The sequence below is a fragment of the Simochromis diagramma genome, unplaced genomic scaffold, assembly GCF_900408965.1.
Source record: "Simochromis diagramma unplaced genomic scaffold, fSimDia1.1 OVJJ01000596.1, whole genome shotgun sequence".
Taxonomy (NCBI): domain Eukaryota; kingdom Metazoa; phylum Chordata; class Actinopteri; order Cichliformes; family Cichlidae; genus Simochromis; species Simochromis diagramma.
The window spans coordinates 24,274,248-24,289,746 of record NW_024387245.1 but is presented as its reverse complement, the minus strand read 5'-3'; the positions used below and the strand labels follow the sequence as shown (position 1 = coordinate 24,289,746).

The following is a 15,499-nucleotide window of genomic DNA, read 5'->3' as shown; positions in this document are numbered from 1 at the left end:
TGGAATCAAACTCAAAGTAAGGTCAGTACTTCCACGCTTTAAACGCTGCAAGCACACACTCTCTCCCGCACTCAACATATTATCCGTTGTTGATCTGCACACAGCTGTTTTCACGAACGTCGCACTCGCTTACGTCACTGTCGTGAGACATTCTCGCAAAAAAAAAATCACGGTTTTAATAACGCAGTAACGCAGCGTTCCTACGGGAAAGTAACGGTAATCTAATTACCGTTTTTGCAATAGTAATCCCTTACTTTACTCGTTACTTGAAAAAAGTAATCGGATTACAGTAACACGTTACAAGTAACGCGTTACTGCCCATCTCTGGTGTCGGGTCCATTCCTCACAGTCCCATTGTCTCCTCAGTCTGTCCCAGTCCTCGTCTCAGGTTCACGTGTCCTAGTCTGAGTTTCTGTGTGTGTGTCTTCCTGTTTAATTTTGATAGTGTCCTCTCTCGTGGCTGTGGTGTTCAGTTTTGTGTCCCCTGTCTCATTAGTTATGATTCTGTTCAGCTGTGTTCCCATGCATCTCTACTTCCCTTACAACTTATACCTGTAAGTAGATTTGTAATCAGCCCCAAGAGATTAAGATTTATAAACTCTAAACTCTAAAGTTTATCTTAAAAATTTTCTTTTAAAAAAATCTTTTTTTCCCCAATCAATTTCTTCCTTTCTTCAAGAAAAAAACCCTCAAATTTTGCATTGATTTCACCTTTGGCTTTCCTTTGAACATCACATCTGCTATCTGAAAGACCCGCAGAGCGAGACGAAAGCAACACTTTGTTAAACAGCTGCTCTTAATTCCTCACTCATCACACTGTATCAATTCATTTTGCTTTAGAGCTTCAGCCCTCACCTTTTTCCCCTGTCTCTTCAGTCCACGCTCTGTAATCATGACACAAGTGGCCTTGAAATGAGTTTTGCAGGTAATTTTCTGATGTTTTCATCAGGACTCTCAAAACGTCTCATCGGTTGAGGGTCTCATTTATGTGCTCTTTAACAAACAGGAGAAGTGTGATTTTTAAAAAATGACAAAGACGAGAGAGGAGAGTGATAGAAATGAAGGCTTTCAAAGTCTCTTCTTTATTCACGCTGTGTGGAAAAGTCAAGGTGTCCTGAACTGTCAGTTAAAGCCTTTGTCGTGCTCCAAATTAAATGCAGTATTTTTATGTCTCCATTTTTGCTACTATGAAACAAAAGACTTTCTTCTCATGTGTACCCACAGGACACCTACTAAAATTCAGGACTGGCTGCTGTGATGTTTGTTTTTTTGTTAATAACAAAGACCTGTTTTGCTAGATCTGGGGTGAGTTTTTAAAAGACAACAACTGTTGCTTCATTATAAGATCTTTTTCTCCGAGGAAAATGGAATAGCACCTTTGAAAGCACATTTGAGTCCGGACTGCTATAATCAGAATGGTTTTTGTAACTTGTGTTTTGTGGTGTAGCTTTGTCCTCTTCCATGTACATCCCCGTAGGCTAGAGTAACAGCAATACGCCAGAGCAGAATAATGTGAGGCTGAAGTTCCAATAACCCTAAGACCTTGGTTATACTCTCCTTTGGATTTAAAAAAAGAAAAAAAAAAAAAGAAAAACACTGTAATGGTATTTTCCTGCCAGTACATTATCCTTTTTTAAAAAAAGTTTTTTAATGAAAGTTCACAGACTTCCATCAATGATAAAATGGAATTTTCCAGCATATTTTTCATACCATTAACGAATACTTCCTCTATTGGTAAAATTGTGTTTATAGTATCATATATGCATCTCCTTTCACTGTTAAAAAAAGTCACTCATTAAATGTACTTCTTTATATCCTTAAGCAGTGTTGGGAAGGTTACTCTTAAAATGTATTCCACTACAGATTACAGACTACGTGACCCAAAATGTATTTTGTAACATATTCTGTTACGTTACTCAATGAGTGTAATATTCCGAATACTTTGGGCTACTTAATATTATCATGCTTTTTACAACTACATGAATGTTGTAAATAGATTTTTGAATCTTAATATAAAATGAGTAACAGTAGGTGGACATTAGGTAAGGCTGCACTTTTTGCAGCGATCTCGTATAGAAAACTATTCCGCACATATATAAAACACGTCCACGGCTCCGAACCGTAGTAAAGGGACCTCTGGCTAATACGTTGGACTCCGTGTCGGGCTCGTAGCCGAAAACTAGCTTTACTTTGTTAAACACAAACACAGCGTACAGTCGAGTCTTAATAGCTTACTTACAACTGGGCTCATCAGGCACTCTTTTTGGCTGCAGTGGTTATTATTATATTTACCTGCTTCCGTCTCCCGTTTCTGCTCGGTGACAACTCGTACTTTTCGATTCTTTTTCTCCCTCCTCGCGCTCACAGACACATAACGGGTATGGCAGTCCATTCTCCCTGCAGCACGGACTACACTGCCCATGAGGCTACATTCTTTAGGGCGATGCCTGTAACACTCTGCCTATTGCCTTCATATTAAATAATTTTTTGAATAATTTTTAAAAATATTTTTTCATGTCATTATGCGGGCCCCAAGTAGGGGGTGACATGGGCCGCTAGATTGGGGTCCGAAGGGAAGGTCCAAGGCGGGGGTACACATGCTCCTCTTCAACTTAATCCACAACTCACTTAGAATGTCCACTCCAAAATGCTCACGCTCACTCACACACATCCACAGAAATCCAGACAGCAGGGAATCTAGAAGGCGCTAGGTAGTGTGACAATCCAGCGAGGAAGCAGCCTCTCTTGCCATCTTAAGTAGTCTGCCAGGATCAGTGTGAATGAGCCACAGGTGTGTGTTCAGGGCGGGTTCAGTGGTGGGGAATCAAGGTCCAGTTCGGCCCTGGTGGGAGAGGTGAAGACAAAAAAAAACACACACCATGACCTCTCCAGATCTTGAAAACCATGGCACTTCAGTTCTTAAGCACCTCAGTTCAAAATCCTTCTTGTTGCACAGCATTTTCTCTGCAGTTTTCAAAAAGCTCTCATCTGTTTAACTTTTGGTAGGGGAGAAAGGCTTGCTATATTTCATGACCATTAAACATTAGAGTAGCCTCTGAAAATGAGGTCACAGTCACATCCAGTACAAAAACCTCTCCCTGCGGATACAAGATTCTAAATCGCAAAAAATAAGATAATGAGACTAAGTGATACAGGAGGGTAGGGGAAGCGCAAACATGGAGTAAGATGCTGTGTCTGTGAACACAGCTTTCAATCTGCATGTTCACTCTGTCACGTTCCACCTGAGCTTTGGAGAAAATAAGCTCAACCTTTCACTGGATTTTCAGAGTTAATACAACTCTGGCAGTCTGAGTAGATGTGTTGCTGTTTTGATCCTCTGTCTGTTTTGAGCTTTGTCACAATTGTTTTTATCAGATAAAAAATAAGGGAAGCTATTTTTTTTATTGTTGTTTTTCTTTTAGAGCAACAACCTTTGTGTGATAAAGGTACTCACAGAAATACACAGCAGCTCTAAAACAGTTAGCAGTTCGACCAGTAAAGTGCTGTAGCCCAATCACTGGTGGCTCGGTATGTTTCCTTTAAAAAAAAAGAAAAAAAAAGAAAACAGGTCCCTTGGTTAGACGAGTCAGAGTTTTTCCAGAACTTTTTTGTGCAAGCACTTTAAGTACAAAACCAGAAAATCTAAAGTCCCCACCAGCAATGTCTGCTTTTCACTGACTGCTGGCTGTTTCTGTTGTGCGGGACGGTATGTGTGGACTCTAGATTGATCACTCCTGTCATAGCAGGATTGCTGCAGAGTGCTGAACACAAGCTGCTAATTGATAGAGCTCCTCTGGGCCTCATTCACTCCGACAGCCTGGAGACGAGACAGAAAACTCTCCAGGTTCAAAAGAACGACAGAAACAAGAAGAGCCCAGTAAAACCTAATCTACATGGACGGATGATATGTCATAACCATGGGCACCGTCATCGTGGGCGTCAGAGTCATTTCAGGTAAATACTGATAGAGGTGATTCACTGCCTCTGAAAATGTTGGATTAAATGTCATTTTAGGGCTATGAAGACCTCTGTCTGTAGGTAATTGTTGCTGAGAATGGAAGAATTTATCATCAGTACCAAAAGTGAGACAAGAAACATCACTGTCTGAAATGTGGACACAGCTGCTGTAAAGTAACACGCTGTGAACTATGTTAATTAAAGCTTCCAGTTACCTGAAGCTGACTGACGTTCCATTAGCCCTACATCCTCTATGAAATTCCAAAAATGTCCCCAAGCCTTATTATATATTCCTTGTTTGTCCTCCAGTACAGACACACTATTACTTGATTACTGTAGGTAGGTACACTTGTTCAACTTGTTAATGAAAATATCTATCAATCACATGACAGCAATCCAGTGCACTGAGGCATGCAGACATGGTCAAGATTACCCACTGAAGTCCAAACTATGCACCAGTATTGGGAAGACAATTTATTTAAGTGGTTCTAAATGTGGTGTAGTTGTTGATGCCACACATGCTGGTCTGAGTATTTCAGAAACTGTTTATCTGCACAAACTAACATCTCTAGGCTTTACGGGGAGTGTTCTCAGGGCAAAAATGCTTTCCTGATGATGCAGGTAAGAGGAGAGAATGCAGACTGCTTCAAGCTGTTCCACCCAAAGTATGTAGAAGAGCATCTCTGAATGCACAAAACATCGAATCTCAAAGGAGACTACAGCAGTCACCAGACCATACCTGGGTGCTCATCATGTCCATCCCTTTACATTCACAGTATTCCCATCTTCTGATGGCTGCTTCCAACAAGATAACACATCATGTCACAAAGCACAGATGATCTCAAACTCGTTTCTCGAACAGTTCACTCTACTGAAATGGCCTCAGCAGTCACCAGACTATAGAGCCAATAGAGCACCTTTGTGATGTGGTTTGGATCTGAACCAACTGTGTCAGTATATTATAGCATCAATATAGACCAAACCTCTGAGGAATGTTTCCTGCTCCTTGTTGAATCTGTGATGTAAGGAATTAAGACACTCATGAAGAAAAAACGGCCGACCCAGTACTAGCAATGTGTACCAATGTCACGAACCGGGCCGTATGGTCATGACAAAAAAAACAAAAAAAAAACCGGACATGGTTAGGAATGTATTCCAAGCTGCTTTATTCTTTTAAACAAATAAAACAGAAAACAAACCCTACTGTCAAAAACAAACAGTGGTGTGTTTAATCAGTACCACCAGTAGTGTGTAAAAGAATGGATGAGTGGAAGATGATGCATGTAATGGTGTCAAAAGCAAACACCAAACCTAACGCAGCCAAAGTCCAACCTGGTGTCTCAGAGCCAACCAAAACTATGCCCTAACGGCTTTTTATATAGAGTCCTGGCACACTGGTGTTGCCAGTGTCACTGATTGTAAACGGGAACTCCGCCTCTCCAATGCCTGCAAACTAGACACACATGAGCCAAAACGAAGGCAGGGTGCAGTGGGTTGTCACAACCTAATAATGTGTCAGGTGAGTGTATTTGATTTGGAAGTGGAAGGTTTGATGTCATTTGTCTCATCCGACGTGTAACATTTGTCTCTTAGTGCTTCTTCCCTCACAACATTTCTATTGGCTTTTGTTTAAATTAATGTTTGTTCATTTTTATAATCATTTTTTTTCTTCTGGCTGGAAGGTTCTAAAATAGTCTTCTCATATGACACCCTGGGAGAAAGCCAAAGACGCGCTGCGTTTAGTGTACATGTCTGTCTATATTTGTAGTAACACTGCAGTAGCTGAACATGGTTGCTTTAACTAGTTCAGTCAGTGTTCGGAGCAGGAGCTCCACACAAGCTCAATTCCATGGTCACATATTTTATGTGGAGTGGATTTCTCTGATGTGTGCACCCGAAAGAATCCCTCATGATGAATATGGAAGAACAGAAACTGGCATTAAATACTGCAAATGGCTTGTCAGCCTTCCCCCACTCTGGTGTCAGTGCTTCACATCTTTTACGCTGTTCAATATTTGATGAGTGGATGATTTGACAGATGCTGATGAACCACAGGGTCTGATTCCTCCTGCCCTCTTCCCTCCGACATTCCACCTCCCCCACACCTTCATCATCCTCCTCCTCATTCCAGACTGGGCCAATGAGGCCATTTGACCTGTCACTCCAAGGCAACCATCATTTAACAAATGCTATGTCAGCTGAGCTACAAGATGACCGCAGATGTCTCTGCTGCTGCTCAGATTTTATGCATCTTCACAAATATACAGGACTGTGCAAAAGTCTTGAGTCACCCTTTGTGTCTTTATATTTTGGTAGAAAAATTGGAAATGGGTGCAGCAAATTTCCATTCATGTTTGCATAAGCCGTTACAGGGTTTTCAGAGTTTTCAAGCTTTAGTATGTATTTGGTCTAACAACCTTTTCTTATTATTCAATACAGCCTTCAGAATAGTTCTCTGGGCTTCTTGAAGGACATTCAAAGCTCTTCTTTGGATGTTGGCTGCCTTTTGTTCTTTTGTCTGTTAAGATGATCCCACACTGCTTCAGTAATGTTGAGGTCTGGGGAGGATAACCAATGAATGATAGTGTTCCATTGTGTGTATGCAGGCATGCTTTTACTGCATTGGCAGTGTTTTTGGGATCATTGTCAAACTTACAAAGGAAGCCCTTGCCAGTCAGACATTTTCCAGATGGAATTCCATGGTGGATCCACATCTGTACTTTTCTTCATTTGTAATTATGTCAGTTTGAGAAGATCTGCAACACCACTGGCTGAAATGCACCCCTAAACCACAATAGAGTCTCCACCCTGTTTTATAGATGGCTGAAGGCACACAGTGCTGGACCTCTCAACTGACCTTCTCCGTACAGACTGGATTGATCACTCCATCAGACCTGCTGCCACAGATTTCCAGTCCAGGTCTTGTGTAATGTGGTACCTCAGCCTTTTCTCCATTCCCTTGCCTTAAGAATGGCTTCTTCACAGCCACCCTTCCACTGAGAGCATGTCTGATGAGGCTCCAGTGAACAGTAGATGGATTGGCTGAAGATCCATAAACATAAAATCATGGGGGATTTCATATTGAAATATATTTTAAATCCCACAGGATTTTATATCCTGGCACATCCCACAGGCAGCACAGTGGTTAGCACTGTTGCTGCACAGCAAGAAGGTCCTGAGTTGTGGAACCAGCTTCCAGTTTGGATTCGGGAGACAGACACTATCTCTACCTTTAAGATTAGGCTTAAAACTTTCCTTTTTGCTAAAGCATATAGTTAGGGCTGGACCAGGTGACCCTGAATCCTCCCTTAGTTATGCTGCAATAGACGTAGGCTGCCGGGGGATTCCCATGATGCATTGAGTTTTTCCTTTCCAGTCACCTTTCTCACTCACTATGTATTAATAGACCTCTCTGCATTGAATCATATCTGTTATTAACCTCTGTCTCTCTTCCACAGCATGTCTTTATCCTGTCTTCCTTCTCTCACCCCAACCGGTCGCAGCAGATGGCCGCCCCTCCCTGAGCCTGGTTCTGCCGGAGGTTTCTTCCTGTTAAAAGGGAGTTTTTCCTTCCCACTGTCGCCAAAGTGCTTGCTCATAGGGGGTCATATGATTGTTGGGTTTTTCTCTGTATCTATGAAGCGCCTTGAGGCGACTTTTGTTGTGATTTGGCGCTATATAAATAAAATTGAATTGAATTGAATTGAATCCTGAGTTCAATTTCATTATCAGGCCAGGGTCTTTCTGTGTGGAGTTTGCATGTCCTCCCCATGTTTGCGTAGGTTCCCTCCGGGTACTCCGGCTTCCTCCCACCGTCCAAAGACATGCAGTTTGTGGGGATAAGTTAATTGATTAATCCAAATTGCCACTAGGTGTGAATGCAGGAGTGAGTGCGAATGGTTGTCTGTCTCTGTGCAATAGCCCTGCGACAGACCGGCGACTGGCTGTACCCCGCCTCTCGCCCCATAACAGCTGGGATAGGCTCCAGTACCCCCCGCGATCCTGAAAAGCATAAGCGGATGGATGGATGGAGTTTATGGTATCAGTTGTTAGTTTTAGTTAGTTTAGTCTTTATTTATTTATTTATTTGTTCATTATTATTATTATTATTGTTGTTGTTGTTGTTGTTGTTGTTGTTGTTGTTGTTATTATTATAATTGTTATTATTATTATTACTACTACTACTATTATTAGTATTTATTTTTTATCGTAGTGGAAGGTTTACAGGGTAAATTAAAATCAGGATAAATCTTTATTGATGCCCAAATGGAGATAAAGCAGGATATGCTTTAGACCTACCTTAAACCATATGATCTTAAAGAATCTTTTAATATTTAGTTAACATTTCTATTGTCTTATGTTCTGAAAATTCATATTCAAATCATGAAATATTGTACATTTAATGTCATCCTTGCAATCATCACCATTATCATCATCCAAAGAAACTAAATGTGACAGCTCTGTGACCCACATTCAGAGAAAACCATACAAAATTGTTCTGTGATTGTGAAAATAGAAAAAGAAATGACACGGTTTCCTTTTCTTCTGACAAAATTGGTGTGTTTGGCCCACTGTCTGATTACAGGTTGTGAAGGTAATTTTGCTGCAGAGTCCATACAGTAAATGTCAGAGACAGTCTCAGTATTACGTGGGCGAGGTAATGAGTCTGTGGCCTTCGAATTGATCAGTTTCCTAACAAGTTCGATGGTCAAACAAGTCCAGCAGCATTACAGGCCTCCCCCCCGACCCTTCCTTCTTGCTCTTTGACAAAACCTTCATGAACCATTTTCTGTCTCTGACTTGTATCCTTGATGCTGTGCTCCGTTCACAAAACTGCATACATAACAAACCCACGCAAGTAATTGTTATCTGTGTTATCTGCCTATATAATATCCACTTATCAAAAGCATACAGAAATATGCAGTATATTCATATAAGAATTGTTAGTGGAACTAATTGTGAGAGGGAAGCCAAAGACTCATGAGTTCCATGGAGATCATTTTGCTGATTAGCATATTTTAGAGCCCTGAATTTTATTCATTGCTCGAATAATCTTTCATTTTTGTTTGCACCACAAAAATAAATTTTGTGATAGAGCAACATGTTCTCATTCCAGGGCATCAAATTCTGCTGTTCTCTGTGACCAAAATCTCTTTAAACCAATACCAAGGGGGTCACAGAGGTGTCCTTAATGACCCGGGAGTGGCAAGATTTGATGCTAAAATAGACGTCTTCTGCACCTTTCTGCTCTCCTTTTTGACTGAAACATTGAAAAGATCATTACTTCAATAGTTATCATATGAATCTTTCCTGTTTGCAAGTGTTCGTAAATAGTACCAATTAAAAACAGTAAAGTGAATGGTGTTACTGGGCTTGTTGAAAATCTGCCAGGGGTTTGGAGAACAAACACATTTACAAGGAGCTCCCAAAGTACTGTAAGTAGTAAAAGACTTAATCGGACTGTTTGAGTTTCTCCTGTGGACCTGTTTAAACATCAGGGGGTACATTAAAGGGTCAGACAGTGAAATGGGAATAGGTTTTTCAGAGCATCTCACAGCTAGTGCTGTTCTAACTTTGTTTCCCATCCTGCAGCTGCCGTTGTGCATTAATACTTGTGATTTCGGTATTTTAGCATCACCATCAGGACAAATGACATTAAAAAAATTATTATTATTTTAATGGTATGAAGTTAAAGGGATGAACACATGGGAAGACTAGGAGATGTGGCGACAATGAAAATGTTAGTGAAGTCCAGTGACTTGCAGCAATATCAATAACTAAATCAAAGTAGGCACGATCATTCACGTGTGATTCACGTTCAGTGAATCACAACTTTGAAGAAAGTGGTTAAAGCCAAAACCAATAAAAGGGAAACAATAGACAACTTAAACTTAAACACCACCCCAAAGTAGCACTTCTCCGGTTTATGGACCAAATAAGGTGCAGTTGTCAAGTGCAAGCAAGATTCTACATGTGGATAAGGTAGATATTACTCTTTGCTCTTTCATGTTGTACTCATACAAAAAGTTTGGACCTGTATTATTATCAACATTTTTACTGTCTTATGATTAACCACAAACTACAAGCAAGACTGAATTTTCATTCTTTTTCTTCAGATGTTTAACAATACTAGCACTAGTATCCAGTGTTGGTCAAGTTACTTGAAAAAAGTAATCAGTAACTAATTACTGATTACTTGACCAAAAAAGTAATCCCGTTACTTTACTGATTACTTATTTTCAAAAGTAATTAATTACTTAGTTACTTAGTTACTTTTTAAAAACACGATTTACAACCTGAATAGGTAATAAAGTGATAGATCTTTCAGCCCAATTCTACTTTTTCTACATAATCCATCATACAAAATGTAATCAAATGGAAAAGTCTCTTTTTTTTAAACTTGTTTTATCAGTTTTAATCTTTTAACTTTATGCATCAAGCAAAAATTTAATTATATGCAACATTCTCTGACTTGAATAAATTAGTTTAACATTGAAACCTATTTTCTGCACATTCCAGCACATAAAATAAAATATTTTTTGTGTTTACACTCACTCTTTCAAATAGGTGCAAGTAAAACACAGCAGAAAATAAATAAAGTCAAAGACTCAGCGGTCCTGTTGCTCTATTTTCACCTGTAAAGCAGGACTGGGGTAGGCGGAGGTTTACCCTGGTGCAGGTGTGCTGCGGTCAGTTGAAGAATCCGCGAGTTTCTCTGTGAGTTTCCCATTACGTGCTTGTTTAGGGGGTTTTTTTCGCTGTAAAAAGAGGTTTTCTTCCCACGCACAACAGTCACTAATGTTTTTGTCACTTTTTATGGAATCAAACTCAAAGTAAGGTCAGTACTTCCACGCTTTAAACGCTGCACGCTCATACTCTCTCCCGCACTCGATATGTGATCCATTGTTGATCTGCACACAGCTGTTGTCACTAACGGCGCACTCGCTTACGTCACTGTCGTGAGACATTCTCGCAAAAAATCATGGTTTTAGTAACGCAGTAACGCAGCGTTCCTATGGGAAAGTAACGGTAATCTAATTACCGTTTTTGCAATAGTAATCCCTTACTTTACTCGTTACTTGAAAAAAGTAATGGTTACAAGTAACGCGTTACTGCCCATCTCTGCTAGTATCCAAGTACCAACCCCAATACTATCCTCCAAATCTGGAGTGGGCAATACAGAAACTGTTAGGACTGCTGCGGTAGGCCACACCAATGGGCTTATAAAAAGATATCAAATTATATAATAATAATCAGCATAAATGAGTTCATCTTATTGATGTGACTCTCCACAGCAGTCCCAGTTTCTCATGTGGCCCCCATGGGAAAATGAATTGCCCACCCTTGCTTTAAACGTTCCCTGGATTTGTATGCTACTTTTGCCCTGAAGCCACTGACCTGACTTGATTCAGCAGAAACGACTTGGGCAGAGCAAATAAGACATGTGGGAATTTATTTCACACTTCTTTAAAGCAATGGAGTGGTAGCAGTTTTCCAAGTTAGGAATTACAACCCCAAATGAATGCACAGTTAATGTAGTCATCTATTCTTCTCTTGGAAAGGAAGATAGGAGTTCCTCAAAAACGTCTTATTCACCAGCATATGTTCATATGTGAATTTTGACACATCCAGTAGATACAGAGGTGTTGCCAATATGATTGTATTTGTGTGGACTTGACAAATTAATATGATGAGGTGGATGGAGACACAAAGCATACAGCTGAGGGGGATCACGGAGTGAAAAGATAATTTTGCAGTTATTTGTGGTTCATCACTATCGGTCTTTTTATTCCTTTCTTGCGTATGAAAGCACAGATTTTATTGTATGTGCTTTAAGCAAACGCTGACTGTTTAGCTCCTCTTTGAAACATTTATTTGAGTGCATTCGTGTTAATGTCTCTGGCATACCACCTCTGCCGTTCTGCTGTTTAGACACCAGACAGTCCTGCTGCTCTGTGTCTGAAACAGCAGGGGAATAGCGTCCTCCTCATGCTGAAGTCTCTGCGATAGAAATAAAGTGCCACGTTCGAAGCAGTGCGCTGTTGGTCAGCCTGATTATGGTTTTTATGGCCAAATGAAGAGGTGGGTGCCACATTAAACATATCTCTGTGGTGAAGAGACCCAGGGCTACAGGTTACCCTGATGCAGGATGACACAAACACTCTGCAAAAATTTCCTGAAGGCCAAAGAGCGGTGACTAGCCTAGACTTTCCTCCACAGTAATCTGACTTTAAATGCCACTGAATTACTGATTACTGAGAGTAATAATCCACAGATCCTGAGACTTTGGAACATGGTCATTCTGGGATAACCTGGGTTATACGTATGAAATACCAAGAGAAACTTTAATTGTCCTGGTTTTGTGTTTAAATTCCTGTCAATACAAAGAATTGCTCTTTTTGTGTTTCTTTCTGTGTTTTTTGATTACCTTTCCTAGTCCATATCACCTGTGTTCTGCTATCCAATCACTCCTGTCATTTTTCACATTTCTTGTATTTTCCTAGAATTTCTAGTTCTTCCAGAATTTCTTGTGTTTGTTGTGCTCTTTGTGTTTTCCTTTCCAGTTTCCAATTTTCCTTGTTTTCCTTTACATTTCTCATGTTCCTGGTGTTTGCTAGTTTTTCCGAAATTTCCTGATTGCTTCTTGAGTTTTTATTGCATTTCTCATATTTCCAATGTTCCTTTCCTAGTTGTTTTTTTACCCTCACCATTTCTTGTGCTTCTAGTAATGCTCCTTGTGTTTCTAGTAAAGCTTGTGTTTTATGTTTTTTTTAAGTATTTTTCACGTTTTCCTATGTTTTCTAGCATTTCTTACATTTCAAGTGTTCTTTGTGATTTCTTCGTTTATCCAGCATTTGTTATATTCCTAGTGTCTCTATGATTTCCTAGTTTACTTAGCATTTATCACTTGACTTATGTTAAGAGATATATTCTAAAACTCTTCTTCAGTAGAGAATCAGAGAAGAGAAACACACAGATTTTCTTGCTAGCAAGGGCAGCCTCCTGAGCTCACACACCAAGAGTGCACTGAGGACTGCCCTGGTCTTTTATTTATACACTTCAGTGGGTGCTTGTTCCTTACATTGGAGTGTGTGTGTGTGTGTGTGTGTGTGTGTGTGTGTGTGTGTGTGTGTGTGTGTGTGTGTGTGTGTGTGTGTCAGAGTGTGACCCCATAAACGACTTCCCTTAACCTGCTGGTCTGGAAAATCCAACATTTCATCTATATGTAAAAAAACACTTAGACTAAAACTGACATAACTACGTTAATCCTACCGTAAAACAATAAGACAAGGTATGACCTCTCTCATGCTCCTAGGATGTGGGGGTGAACACCAGAACACCCTGGAATGTTACAGACCTCCTAGGATGAGACATTCTTTCAATATGCCACCAACTATATACTTCTAAACACAAATGATTACATGCAGTATTCTACCATATGCAAACTTATATCATTAAAAGATTATACTGACTACTAAGTGCAATTTTCCATTGACATTCCCTCCTGTTGTCAGTATAACTTTAAGTGAGATATCAGTATGTAACACCTTGTTGTACATTTTCTGTCACATCGTCATTAATCACACAAAGTCTTCATGTTCCAACAGGTCGGGGTCATCATCATCATTTGTCACGGCTGTATATGCAGCAACAGTGTAAAATATTATGCGGTTAATCATGAGTTTTAGACATGGCAGTATACGCGTTACAAAGACACAAAATAAAAGTAATAATATTTCAACTCCGATGAGTCATCCTTTTAGCACCTGTAACCAGGAGCCAGTGTAAAGCCAAGAAAACCAGTCACTTGTATCACTTACATAGTCCTGATTTTGGGCCTGCTGGATCTGTCTCAAAGCATTCAGGGCGTCAGTCATGTTTAATGAGTGTACATCGTCTTTATGTAAGTGCAGCATGTGTTGTTGAAGAGGACGCAAAGTCCCCCTTTCTCTGCTAGTATCATGGAGTGGTTCTTCCCTGGGAGTTGGTCCAGGAACACATATAGTGTGGGGTGTGTTGACGTGCTGGGCATATGGGAACAGACATAATAGTCTGTATTTGCCGATTCTGCCTTTGTTCTGTCGTGGATATACAGTGGGGCAAAAAAGTATTTAGTCAGCCACCGATTGTGCAAGTTCCCCCACCTAAAATGATGACAGAGGTCAGTAATTTGCACCAGAGGTACACTTCAACTGTGAGAGGCAGAATGTGAAAAAAAAATCCATGAATCCACATGGTAGGATTTGTAAAGAATTTATTCGTAAATCAGGGTGGAAAATAAGTATTTGGTCAATAACAAAAATACAACTCAATACTTTGTAACATAACCTTTGTTGGCAATAACAGAGGTCAAACATTTACTATAGGTCTTTACCAGGTTTGCACACACAGTAGCTGGTATTTTGGCCCATTCCTCCATGCAGATCTTCTCGAGAGCAGTGATGTTTTGGGGCTGTCGCCGAGCAACACGGACTTTCAACTCCCGCCACAGATTTTCTATGGGGTTGAGGTCTGGAGACTGGCTAGGCCACTCCAGGACTTTCAAATGCTTCTTACGGAGCCACTCCTTTGTTGCCCGGGCGGTGTGTTTTGGATCATTGTCATGTTGGAAGACCCAGCCTCGTTTCATCTTCAAAGTTCTCACTGATGGAAGGAGGTTCTGGCTCAAAATCTCACGATACATGGCCCCATTCATTCTGTCCTTAACACGGATCAGTCGTCCTGTCACCTTGGCAGAAAAACAGCCCCATAGCATGATGTTTCCACCCCCATGCTTCACAGTAGGTATGGTGTTCTTGGGATGCAACTCAGTATTCTTCTTCCTCCAAACACGACGAGTTGAGTTTATACCAAAAAGTTCTACTTTGGTTTCATCTGACCACATGACATTCTCCCAATCCTCTGCTGTATCATCCATGTGCTCTCTGGCAAACTTCAGACGGGCCTGGACATGCACTGGCTTCAGCAGCGGAACACGTCTGGCACTGCGGGATTTGATTCCCTGCCGTTGTAGTGTGTTACTGATGGTGACCTTTGTTACTTTGGTCCCAGCTCTCTGCAGGTCATTCACCAGGTCCCCCCGTGTGGTTCTGGGATCTTTGCTCACCGTTCTCATGATCATTTTGACCCCACGGGATGAGATCTTGCGTGGAGCCCCAGATCGAGGGAGATTATCAGTGGTCTTGTATGTCTTCCATTTTCTGATGATTGCTCCCACAGTTGATTTTTTCACACCAAGCTGCTTGCCTATTGTAGATTCACTCTTCCCAGGCTGGTGCAGGTCTACAATACTTTTCCTGGTGTCCTTTGAAAGCTCTTTGGTCTTGGCCATGGCGGAGTTTGGAGTCTGACTGTTTGAGGCTGTGGACAGGTGTCTTTTATACAGATGATGAGTTCAAACAGGTGCCATTCATACAGGTAACGAGTGGGGGACAGAAAAGCTTCTTACAGAAGACGTTACAGGTCTGTGAGAGCCAGAGATTTTCCATGTTTGAGGTGACCAAATACTTATTTTCCACCCTAATTTACGAATAAATTCTTT

The 15,499-nt window shown here is 40.7% G+C and overlaps 1 long non-coding RNA gene across 1 annotated transcript; it reads right to left on the bottom strand.

Moving 5' to 3' along the window:
* Positions 1-10,106: 10,106 nt before the first annotated feature.
* LOC120747543 lies at positions 10,107-13,138 on the bottom strand. The gene is made up of 3 exons (XR_005699147.1): positions 12,871-13,138; positions 12,112-12,118; positions 10,107-10,117 (listed from the first exon to the last, which is right to left on the bottom strand). It is a non-coding gene; the product is annotated as an uncharacterized LOC120747543 (long non-coding RNA).
* Positions 13,139-15,499: the final 2,361 nt, after the last annotated feature.